Here is a 12,756-nt window from a genome sequence, read left to right on the forward strand (position 1 = left end):
GCAGCCACATAAAAGCTTGAGTTGGGAGTTGTAATTTTAGCCCATAAACATTCAAAGGCATTATAAAAAACGCTGTCTAATCGTTCCAACAACCAATTGCTCCTACAGACAATAGCAACACCACCGCCTGACCGGTCAGTTCTATCCTTTCGCAAAATTGAGTAATCCTTCGGACAAACGAGATGAGATGGAAAATTTGGTTTAAGCCATGTCTCGGAGATGATGCAAATATCGCAGTTGTTTGAGTGCAATTCCATATGCAAAGCAGAAGCAGCATCAACTTTCACAAGTGATCTTGCATTAATGACCATACATTTGGGGATTATTCGGGGTAAAGAAGAAGAGTGAGTAATGTTGGGCCTGGAAAGTTTATTCCATGGAATAAAATTGTAATTTGTCCGCAGAAAAAGACGGATCTCGTGGAGGAGATTCCATTCTTCCCCACTGCTGCTCGACGAATTGCATCAGCAGGAGAAAGCAAAGCAAGGGAGTGGGTTCATCATCCGATTCAATCCATCCAATCATCCGATTCTTGTTGTATTTTAGATCTCTCTTTAAGGCACAATCTCGAGAAGAAACCCTGAATCTGTATGCTAGATAACCACTCTGCTCTATCGAACATTCTCTCTCCATCTATAGTGCAGGCAGTTCGCATATCCTTTGCAACTTGCTCTGGGTCTTGTTTTCTGCCAGTGTCTCGTCCAATATTAAATTTCTGTGTCAAGTACTGCCTGACATTTTGCGAAAACCGTACACTTGCACTTCTCTTATGAAGAGCCCATCCCATGGGAAGCTGTGAAGCATTTGTCAAGGGTTCTGTGGCCATTGCCACCAGTTCAGTCGAAATTTCATTCCCTAATGACAATGACTGAAAGTGATGAACCCACTCCCTCTTCAATTTGTCATAAAGACTTTCAGTCATGCTCGCAGGCACAGGGCTCACATGATGAACTAGCAAGTTCATATGAAGGTCAAGGTCGGCCTGGGTCTCATTGCTTTCTCCTGCTGATGCAATTCGTCGAGCAGCAGTGGGGAAGAATGGAATCTCCTCCACGAGATCCGTCTTTTTCTGCGGACAAATTACAATTTTATTCCATGGAATAAACTTTCCAGGCCCAACATTAAACGCTCTCCAAACGCGCAGGCCCTCATGTGTAAACTCAAAGTTGTGTAACCTGTTGAAATTGGCAATCTTGTTAATTTCTAGGGTTGAGTTCTGTTCCTGGACTATGCACGCTGACGCTGTCGTTCCCTTGACCGGTCTCTCTTTCAGTGCGTTATACATGTCTTTGGCAGAAACAACATCATGGCCTTCGTTGCAGTATCTCCTGATTGACGCTTTTAACGGACACAAAATCCTGTCACACATATCTTTTCCAGCCTGCGGCTCAGAATGATCGTACCTCACGAGTTCGATTCCCTGGTAATGTCCGAGCTCTCGTAGGGATGATACCAGCTTACTGTTGTGATAGCAACCTGCTTCATCTGATCTTAGAAAGGCCTTTTTTATTCCTGGATTTTGTAACTTTATGGTGACAAAGAGATTTTCAAGGACTGACAGCACTGAAAACCAGTCTTGTTTACAGCTGTTAAAAAGGTGTACGTTGCAAGTTACTTCTAGGCTTTCCTCCTGTCTTACAACAACGCTACTCACATGCCAATTGATTCCCCTCTTAGCAAACCATTCTGCTTGCTTTTCCCGGAACTTCATTGCTGTGAACTTTATTGCCCAGTCAACTACTATAAATGCTTCATCTCCCTTCAAAGAGTCAAGAATTTGACGCTTGCACTGATTCTGATTCTCTTCTCTCAGGATATGCCCTTTCCATCCAAAGATCTTAGCGGCAGCATTTTTTGCTTCATAAAGATGGTCTTCCGCTTGAACCTTACCCAATTGCATTGTGTACTCAGAAATAACACCACTTACTTCTTCAAGAACACTTTTCAGCTTCTCACAATCCTCACAATTCACCTTGTGGCTATGACTGCATACTTTCTGAAAGTCAGTGTCACCAGCATCGCTCAGTGCAAAGACCCTACAGTGATCGGCACATTTGCTATCGTCCTCTTTGCAGTGATTACGGTATGTAGTCTTCAAATACAACTTGCTCTCCTGAAGCCTCTTCCGAACTTCTTTACACCAATCCTTTTCCGCTCCCACGTGTTCCAGTTCGTCTATAATTTGGAGAAAATCTGTAAAACCATCCGCTCCCTCCGCTGCAGTATTGTCTAGACCCCGCAATGATTTCCTCTGTGTGGCCCCTTGAACTTCTAGTACTCTCCACATCGTGGATTTACTTATCGGTTGAAATCCAGTTTGTTTGCAATGGTCCATGTATTGATTAATGATGGTGCACTTGGCCACTGTGCGCACCACGTTAGGTATGACAAACTCTTCACCGTTCTCAAGTTTTATGGTGCGAGTACCGTAGGCTACGTCTTGATAGTAATATGGCCTCATAGTGAACTCTAAGAAGTGGTCTAGCTGACGCTGTTGTATACGGATTCTATGACGCGGGTTTTTTTCAATGGGCACTCCAGGCCCCTCACTCTTCGCCTGTGCTCTTGCCTTCTTTATTTGTCTATCGGAGAGGTTTTCAAATGGTTGATGTAAGCGTTTAAGCTCGTTGGCTGAGAATCTATCAGCATAAATACTCAGTATTTGAGTCTTAAGTGATTTTGTGGGAGCATTCTGATAGGCGACCATAAGGGTTTGAAGGCCAACATCAATAGCTGTCTTGCACTTCTGTTCATGGTCTACGACTGCTTGGAATAACGCTTTACCATCTCTTGGAGCTATGACATCGCACACCAGCTGGCACGCTTCCCCGGCTTTTTGCACAAATTCATATTTTTCAGTAAAGGAGCATTTTTCCCAACAATCTACTTGGGATTCCAAATGTGTAATCCTAGGTTTTTGTACAGCATCGGCGAGGCTATCAATGCATGCATTGAAAACTTGAATTGGATCTTGGACATTTCCTCTCGTTGGTCTGAAATCCTGTATTTCTATGCTTTCGTCAAGCGCCAACACGGCTGAAGGAGTCCACATTTCGTCATTGGTGCTGTGGGATAGCCTGGAAGAACTTGGTGTAATAGGTGAGCTCATGGCTAGTTTGAACTTCTCTAGAGCGGCATCTTTGCTTGGCCTTCGATTAAAGATATCAAGTTTTAGATGAATTTGTACACATAAACTAGGTAACATGCTTTCAAAGTCAACTGGGCGCGAGTGATTAAACCTAGCACGCGCGAGCGAGAAGTTACATGAGAGAAAGACATGGCGTCTGTTCTCTCAGATGCTTACTACAGGCTTTTCGCCGAGAGCCTTGTACGCAGGCTAACTGCTTTAGCACTAAGCACATCTCTTTTGTAGTTTACAAAAGATCTACAAAAACTGAATCGATACAAACAGATGTACCTTTCGGTGTGTCTTGCAATTAACGTAACCAAAAGGCAATTACCTCGAGATCCCTGATACAGGCAAAACTCCAGTAAGCTATGATTAATTACTAAAGTTATTTGTTAACAATTACCGCCCGTAGAGCATTTTCTTATTGGAAAAGGGTTATGTATCTCAGCTTATGTACACAACTGCATGCATCAATATCAAACGCTTTTTATTCGCACAAACTCTTTTACCTCACGTAAGCGCAGGAATCACTGTCTTCTTTCTCTGTGGATTCCAAAGAGACCCATGGCATTTCCTTCACAGAAGCATTGTGCTTGTTGCAGCAGTTAATACAAATAACTGGACGTAGGAAAAAGTGGATTAATATACGAACGAGCGATTGGGGAGAAAACGGGAGAGATTGGTTGAAATCAGCCACTTCAGTATCTTAAATCACTTGTTCCTACCTGAACCTACTTGAACGAGAACGCCATACATCTTAGAAATGGCCTTTGACATTTCCAAATTGACAGAATACCGGCTCTTTGCCCCCTTGGAAACAACAACCCGGAAACTCCTCGTGAGTCTCCGCACGAAGTTTCTAAGGAATGCGACAGAAAGCAAGACATCTTACTGCGAATGCTGCTTCAAGAATTTAGTGTTATTAATCAAAAGCAAATCAGTACCGAAAGAAGCAATTGAATTACAGCTAATAGGATTACGCACTTTACAACATAGATATAGCTGATTGTTGGAAAAATTAGGTGACACGTAACGAAATAATTTATTTCATTTAAAAACGCGGAGTCCTTTTCTACAAGAAAGTTCTAAAGTTGTGAATAGAAACTCTCATAAAGTCAGGTGTGCAGACAAAATTTTCTCTTATTCCTGCCGACTAGAATTCTGAGCCAAAAGACGATGTTATCGCTGCTTTATCTAGATGGGAGAAGTAATTCAGGATAATTACACAATTGAATTACGTGACAGAGTCACTGGTCACGGTGTATTTTAGTGTGCACTGTTATCGCCAGTTGCACTAAATAAAATCCTGTAGTTTGGTTCCGAAATGTTCACACAGGTTTGAATAGCGTAAGCTGTCAGAACTCAAATATGAAATAACAAATTGCCATTAAAAGGTTGACTGAGCGCTAATCAAATTATGGTATTCGATACGTTGTTGTTGACGTCTTTCGTCACGAGATAGAAAAATTCGTCAAATTTTGGCCTTTTAAAATGTTTAGAGTATCAATCAGTGTGGTCTAAAAGCTCTGTCCTACTATATTTTCAATGCAGTGTGATACGAGGACCGGGCTTTTTAACTTTTGAAATTTTCGATGTCGCAAGCGGTCAAAAAAGGGCCTTTTGCAGCTTTGACTATTGAGAGCTCTAAAAATTTTATTTTAACGTATTTCCAGAAACTAATGTGGTTTTATTTACTCGCTACCAAAGGTAGATTATTGGGCAAAGTTTGAGGGAAAACTTTATTCCGATGCGAAATGCCATGGACCGCTTTTACAGAGGTCGCCTCTTAATGCCCACAGTTGTTGACACTAGCTGAGGGTGGGGGGAGCCTCCTCTAATACTCGGATAAACAAGAATTGTTCAGTCGACTCTGATGATGATTTCCGCCGAGGTTATAGAAACGTCAATCAGTAACACTGACAACCTTCAGTCACAACTTTTCAGGAGTACTCTTACTTGGAAGATCAAACTACGCGGTTCAAAGGTACTCTTCTAATCATAAAAAGACACACAAAAAAAACACTAATCATAAAAAGTGAATCATGTGAAATTCTTAAAGTCCCTGTTATACATTAATGTGCATGTGCCAATAACAAAATCGATTTGTGAATCCTTTCGTTGAGCAGAATGACTTGCTTATAGCATTTAGTCTGTGCCACAGAAGCGCAGATCACAAGAAGGGACCTTTAGCAGTTTGTAAATAAAGTAGGATCCGCAGTCTTTCACTTTTATGTCCCTTGATTTCTTGCAACAATCTCCACCTCTGGTAAAGCAGACCTTGGAGGAAACCTCACCATCTGCCAATGTGGGGTGACCACCTTTTAGCCAGCCTGAGAAGGCCGCACCACATCTTCTATCCGGTATGCACTGGGTTGGCATTTTTGTTCCTGCATCTCCCACGAAACGATACCATTTCTCGAATATTATGGATGAGTAATCGTCGTCACATTTTCCTTCACCATTGGGTGTGATGTAAGTGCTCTTTCTGTCAGCATCGCTCAGGTTTCTGTAATTATAGCACGGATCGGCTAAAAAGTTGAATTTAGGTTAATGCGATGTTTTATATATTTCGTTATAAGAAAGCTTAAAGAAAAAGCTATTATAGAAATTGCGGTGGTTTAAACGATTTCCTGCCCTGAGAAGAGCCGGGAAATCCTTGTTAAAAAGGCGTATAATATTACGATAATTTTTTACACGTGTTTGATATCACCAATCAGCTGTGTCAGGTTAATAAATGAAAGGCAAAGGGTTGACCGTTCTCAATCCAGGGACGTATGTCGAGATTTTCTCGAATTATGGCTGCTAAAAAAAAGAAAATTCGTATTTCTAATAGACAATGTCACTCAAAATTTCCTGGAAGGGGAATTAAAACAAAATACGAAAAGAAAAACCTAAAGTTAGGTCCTTGACCTGGGTAAAAGTATTTCTTGTGGCTGAGAACGAAAATCGACTACTGGAAGATTTGCAACAGGCCGATTTCGGCCGTGTACATAAAAATATTTCTTTTGTCGGTAAGGAAAAAGTCAATAACTGAGAATTTTGTGAAAAGAAAGCTACGCCCATTTTCTGTTTCTGTAATGGTTCAACGCATTTTTTCCATCTTGAGCCTTATCGCCGATGCGCTTTACGACCTTTTTTTTGCGGATTGTGAAACCTATAATTTCATGTTTTAAAAAGTCGAATTTTCTTCCTAGTAAAGGCCTATTGTGTTTACATGATAAACAAAATGATAGATGGTGGCTTGCAGATATGAAACAATGGTGTCATTATCGCCATTGTCTTCAAGCCTACACTCATCTCTTTTTATACAAGGTATGGTGGTAAAACAACTCTTGCAAAGATGATAGTGCTTTTCTTCCCAATGGGAATGGTTACAAAAGAAACCCATCAAGTACCTTTGCAGTCGCCTCCATTTTCAGTATATCCGGGGTGACAAGTACAAGCGTACGATCCTTTGGTGTTCGTGCAGGTAGCATTCACGTGACAAGAATGATTTCCTTTACACTCGTCAATATCTGAGAAACCATTGATAAATTTTGCACTTTATCATTTTTATATATAAATTATATCATTCCTGTTATCATTGCAAAATATGCAACAAAATATGTAGATCGTGGTAACTCTTTGCATAAACATGCTTGGACAACGCTGCTTAAAATTATGAAACGATTAACAAAAATGAGTTATACATGGAAATATCAAAACTACCTGAACATGAGCGTCCATCGCCGATGTATCCCACTTTACATGTGCATTTGTAAGAACCATGTGTGTTAGTACAGTTTGCATTCACGTCGCAGTCACTGATGTTAAATTTACATTCATCCATATCTAGAATGTAGAAAGAGAGGCGTTGACTAAGGTAGAGCAACTTGAGAGAGGCATCCACGCTAGAACTGATCCAAACCAAATATTACGATAATGATATCAATAATAGTATAATTTATAGTAATTTCATGATACTGATAACTCGCCACAAAATTAAATAACTGAAGCAAAGTTATAGGACCTACCTTCGTTAACCATATCACAGTAAATCAGTTTTGCATTTCCTTTCCCAGTTGGATCCAGCCAGTACTTGCCGCTTATGGTGTATTTACCTTCACTCGCCTTTATTTCGTGACAAGACAGCGCCGGTAATTCAGGGATAGAACCTAAGGGAGCTGAAGCAAAGATATGTTTGACATTTACTTCCTATTCTTAGCTCTTCCAGGTGAGAAGGAACCAGGCTGAGGATGGAGACGATTTAAGAGAAATAGAAATCACACAGAGAGACATTTGATTTCTTACCTCTGCCGTTCAATCGCCGGATGTAAAACCAAGCGGGTGCTGAAAGGAAATTCTATGGTCTCGTCTCCTTGGTGCGGTTATTTAGTTCACATATTTGGTATTTTCGATTGTAGTTGTAGCTTTGGCACGCAATCTCTTGTCCACATTTGACATCGCAAAGGTGAGGAGCTGCCAGTGACCACCTTTTGAAGACATGACTCTCGAGAGCCATTCCTTGTATGTTTACTTCTGTTTTACAATGATCGTTAGCTGTGACAAACTCCATGGTAGAAGCGAAAAGGACGAATCTTAAATGGCAGAACAGCCACCACATACTTCTTTGCTTGAGCTGAATCTGAAATTATTGAGAATAGGATCATAGAAAGAAAAAAGACGAGTTTCCCCTCAACAAAACTTGTTTGATACCAGATGAAGCCATATAGAAATAATACTAAACGTACATTAAAACCTTGCCTGTAAATTTGTTCAGGCACTTTCTAGTTCATGATGTGAGGAAAAAATTTGCACAAGGCTCGATAGGATGTCAATCGTCAAGGAAGATCAGCACAACTCTTAACATTAAACTTTAATTTCGAAGGCTCCTTCAGTTTCTGTGGAATGATAACTTTGATCTGCTTAAAGCATTTTGAAATGTCCTCTCGATAGGCCTGATCATTTTACGCCCCCATGAACGAATGTTCAAGCATTAAAATCTTCATTTCGAAATATTGGTTCCAAATGTGAAGTGACAACGACTCAAACTCGACAACAAATTCAGATTAAATAACGTAGTCTCATTATGAACGAGAAAAAATACAACCTTTAACAAGTTGGCTAATTAACATTTATAAGCTGCTGATTATCCTCATTTTTTATGAAATAAAAATCCCGAAGATTGTTTAAACCTTTTATTCATCTACAAAATTTAGTAACCAAAAGGGCAAGAAAGATTCAAATACAAGGCTTCCAAACTATATGTGATGAATAATCCTTTCTAGGTTGTTCTAAGCACATTCAACATCTTAGAAGGGGATCATACTTTAGCGACCCTTTGGTAATTTTTTAGATGAACAGAGCAACATATTATTTACCAGAACTTTTGTGGTGCATAGAAGTAATCATGTAATGGTTCAGTTTGTAAACCTCGAGTATTGATAATCTGCTTTCGTTGAAAAAGACCTCAAGATAAATTTCTTTTAAAATCGCACCATACCCTTATTTTCCTAATCACCAGCTCCCAGCAGTGGATTAAGCTTCCAAAATCGACCTGTTTTTTATGAACGAAACCGTTTTATGAAAATAAATTAAAGAAAAAAGCTTGCAGCTGTCAGTATTATGTCGAAATTAAAGCAAATGACGCAAATGGATGTTATCCGCTCCGCTCGATGGAGAGAATTGGGTCTCTTAAGAATAATTATATATCCTAACATGTTAACATACGTATCAGACACCGAAGTCAGTCTTTAGAACAATATTGTAAAAAATTAGCGTGTGGATATCTCTCTCCACCAGGTTTTCTTAAACTACTAAAAACTCCCTTTATTCTCTTGGAATCTGACGACCGTCTTTTTGCATATCGTGTCTATAACAGACGCATTCTCTCTTGGTGTAAACATATCTGAGAGGGCTATGACTATGTTTTCCTTGTTTCAAAACTTGCGTCTGTGAATAGTGTTCTTTTTGGACTCTTTACCTTCCAATTCTTGAGAGAGATTATGAAATAAAGTTGAGCATTCCTAATCTCGGCTACGTAGATTTAAAATAACAATAATAAGGTTAACTAATATCCGAAGAAAACTTCCAGTCATTATTTTCCGATATTATCTATTAATTCTATGATGCACAATGGTCGTGGTGGTGTTGGTCGTTTATCAGAAATAAGTTAAATTCCTTTTCCCCGACAAGTTCAAGCTTGATCGATGATTGTGCGAGAGTCTCTAAGTTTTCTTTGCTTTGTTTCCTAACCCTGAGTTTAGTTATGAACATATTTAATTTCATATCTAAGTAAGAAAGTGGTTTGAGTTTCATGATCAAGCTTTAAGTAATTTCTTACGTTAGTGATGCTTGATTCACATGTCCTCACATGCTCTCGAGGTTCCAAGGTCTTTAACACACTGACAGTTAGGCCTTCTTTGGTATATACATTCTTCTAATTGCGGATAAGCTTCAAGGTAAATAAGGATGTTTATGGGGATAATGGGGAATTTAATAATTTATTAGGTCTAATTACCACTATTCCTACTCTAACCATTATTGTCTTCCAGATGTGCCCTGGCGTTTAATCATAAAGCACAATAGATGGGCGCGCGTAGATAATTTCTCTTCTCGTTCACTGCAGTCACTCGTGAGTGTTGAACACGAGACAGGAAATTCCATATCTTCAAGGAACCATCAATTTTTTGTTTCTTATATAAACACCATATGCATTTACTGACAAAAGTAAATTCAACAAACAACCTTGCATCGAGAAAAGTAAACGACTTTGCACCAAAAAAGTTTTTTGTCATCCATCCTAAAAAAGAAAACAAAAAAAAGGAGTTTATCAAGGTTTATTTTCTAAATAATTTGCTAAATTGTTTTTGCATAAGGCCTTTTATGAACGAAAAAACTACTTCGATCACTTCCCTCTGAGTAGCATCTACATCTGGATATGTAAATCATTATAACGTCCATTTGAAAATTGCAGGTACTTGACGCTAATGACAAAGGATTCGCGGAAGGAATGTCAATTTTTTTGCAAACAAATGTTAAGGGATGCAAACTGATCATTAAAGTTCATAGAATGCGAACATTTACAGGACTAATGCGACTTTGAGATAACGTACAGTAGAAAATAGCAGTAGGAACTAAATTTCCAACACACCAGGTTCATCCCCAAATGTTTCCTAAACCCGAAAGCTAACTACTGTATGAAAAGTTGTAAGAAATGTGATAGAAAATTGAAACAGATCGAGTTACCAAAATCTACTAACGAACAAAAACTTGAAGCAAGATAAAATAGAAATTGAAAAGAATTGAAAGTAGACCAGCATATACTCTGGCTTCTTTATTTCATCTCTTTATGATTGTGATGAATAGCATAAAGTCATGCAAGGCATTCTCATGAATTCTCCAGAGCGATATTACTTTAGGGGAGATGGGACAAAATCTGTAAAGAGAAGCGATCTGTCAATCTTTTTAAAGTGTCTTATCTAAGTTATAGTGGAGATCTTATAAAAAAAAATTATATTTGCTACACTAAATGTATGGTCCCGAGGGAAACAGTTAGTTTTGTTTTCCCTCGAGTCGAGGTAATTTATGCTAATACGCAATGAGACGTACCATTAATTACTGACATCACGCAGCAGATTAAAAATGTTTTTACTCATAAATTCAGTATAAACGTGATAAATCGACCCTCCCCGGAAGATAAGTAAATTTGAAAGTTGAACGTTATACATCTCAGATGAAGAGTAGTCAAGTTATCATTTCTTTTTTTAATTGTTTACAGATGCCACTTGTTATGTACACCCAGCCTTTGTGAGTATAAATGAGGTTCTTTCCAAAAATAACACAGCAAAAACTATTTCTTCCTCTGTAAAAAGTTTTGATCTTGGCATTTAAATTCGACGAAAAAGATTAAGAAGGATCTTTCTAAATCAAAGTTATTATTGATAAATGGCAAACGAGCGAACGTTGCAACGCCATAAATTTTAAAACTAGAGAAACTTTACAAGTTGTATGCAACATTTATGCAAATTTTTCCAATAATCTAACCATACTGGGTCCTTAAGTTTTTGGTGAAATTTTGGAAGAGAGTATTTTAAACTAGTCCTTAAAGACTTTTGTGTCAACAGCTTTCTTTAGAACTTATAAATACTCTTTCATGTTCCAGCAATGTTCTAAGGTAAAACAAAATTCTCTGAGATGGTTGAGAGCGGTAAAAATCTACCTCCTTTCGATGAAAACACATCAAATTCCGTTTGCTAAACTACAATGTAAGTTAACTTAACAGTGTAATATGTGCATGTTATTGAGAGAACAGAGTTGGGAATGTAGGATTTTTTAATTGACTTGATTGGTGGTCGAAGTTGTTTGTGTTTTACATCTTATATCCAACTTTCTGAGCAGGATGCGCTTAAAAATCTTCGTTAAATACCCTTTAATTTTACAAAAATGAGTGTCAGTCATGGGTGGAGGTTGAACGTGGCTGTTTACCTTACTTAATTTATTTGTAACTTTTATTCGTTCTGTATCAGCGAAGAGAATGAAAGTGATATATCAAATAAGATTGCGCTCATAAATGAATCGAACGATGGAAAATGATTGGCAGTTTTCCAGTCACCGTTACCGAACGTCAAGCAAGTCAATTCAAGATTACGGTCTTCTATTTCTACCCCACACGTGTGCTAAAAGTTTTAAGTCGATTACCAGCTCCCAGCAGTGGACTAAGCAGCCCAAACCGAGCTATTGTTATGAAGGAGAGCGTATCATGAAAATACATCAAACAAAGCTCTCAGCAGCTGTCATTTCTATGTGGAAACTAGCGCAAATGACGCAAATAGTTATTTTCTGCTGTGCTCAATAAAAAGGAATAAGGCCTCTTAGGGAATATCATTCCATATCTTAGGATAACAGAAACTTAAACCTTCAAGTTCTATTGGACTTTTTGATCCAAATACTTTCAAAATGTGAAAGATTAAAAAATGCATCCCGCGCAAAAAAGATAAACACATCGCAAGATTTATCGCGTCTGAATGTTCGACGTATAATTATTTTATTACTAACTTTGGTAATAATAAACATGAAATCCTGTTCAATTATTCAGAAATTGGTCAGTTTCTGGAGTTACATTAATAACTGCGATCGACATTTTTCGTGGAAAATGTGCTCGAAGCCCTTAAAAAAACATTCAAACCGAAAAAAGGCAGTTTTAAATTTATGTGGCGTAATGATCTACAATATTGTAGACGGGCCATCGAAACTGCTCTGTGATCCGCTACCATATCTGAAAACAAAGAAAACGATTTGATCACAACATATACGAAGCGGGGAACGACAACCGTGCACTTTCTGAAATTGATATATGATAGACGTTGTACTACAATGTCATTCGTTATTTTTTAAATATTTGAGTTGTTAATCTGGATAGTAAAGAATATTAAATGACGGAAAGTGAATGAAAAATCGTGCACCGCTCGACCAATTATTTTCGTTGAGGACAGCGTGGATTCAAGACCTTTCGTCCTTCAGTTCGCGAAAAAGTTTTTGTCGAATTATTACTCTTAAAGTTTTAAAGAAAGAAATGTGCTGGTGTTAATTTTGTGTTGCTATTTATATTACTATTTACCATAATTCAGTCCATCCTCGCCGTGGCC

At 38.4% G+C, this 12,756-nt stretch overlaps 1 pseudogene; it reads right to left on the reverse strand.

The window, feature by feature from the left end:
* Positions 1-4,922: 4,922 nt before the first annotated feature.
* Positions 4,923-7,748, reverse strand: LOC136280882 (uromodulin-like; annotated as a pseudogene).
* Positions 7,749-12,756: the final 5,008 nt, after the last annotated feature.

The sequence above is a fragment of the Pocillopora verrucosa genome, chromosome 5 (genome assembly GCF_036669915.1).
Source record: "Pocillopora verrucosa isolate sample1 chromosome 5, ASM3666991v2, whole genome shotgun sequence".
NCBI lineage: Eukaryota > Metazoa > Cnidaria > Anthozoa > Scleractinia > Pocilloporidae > Pocillopora > Pocillopora verrucosa.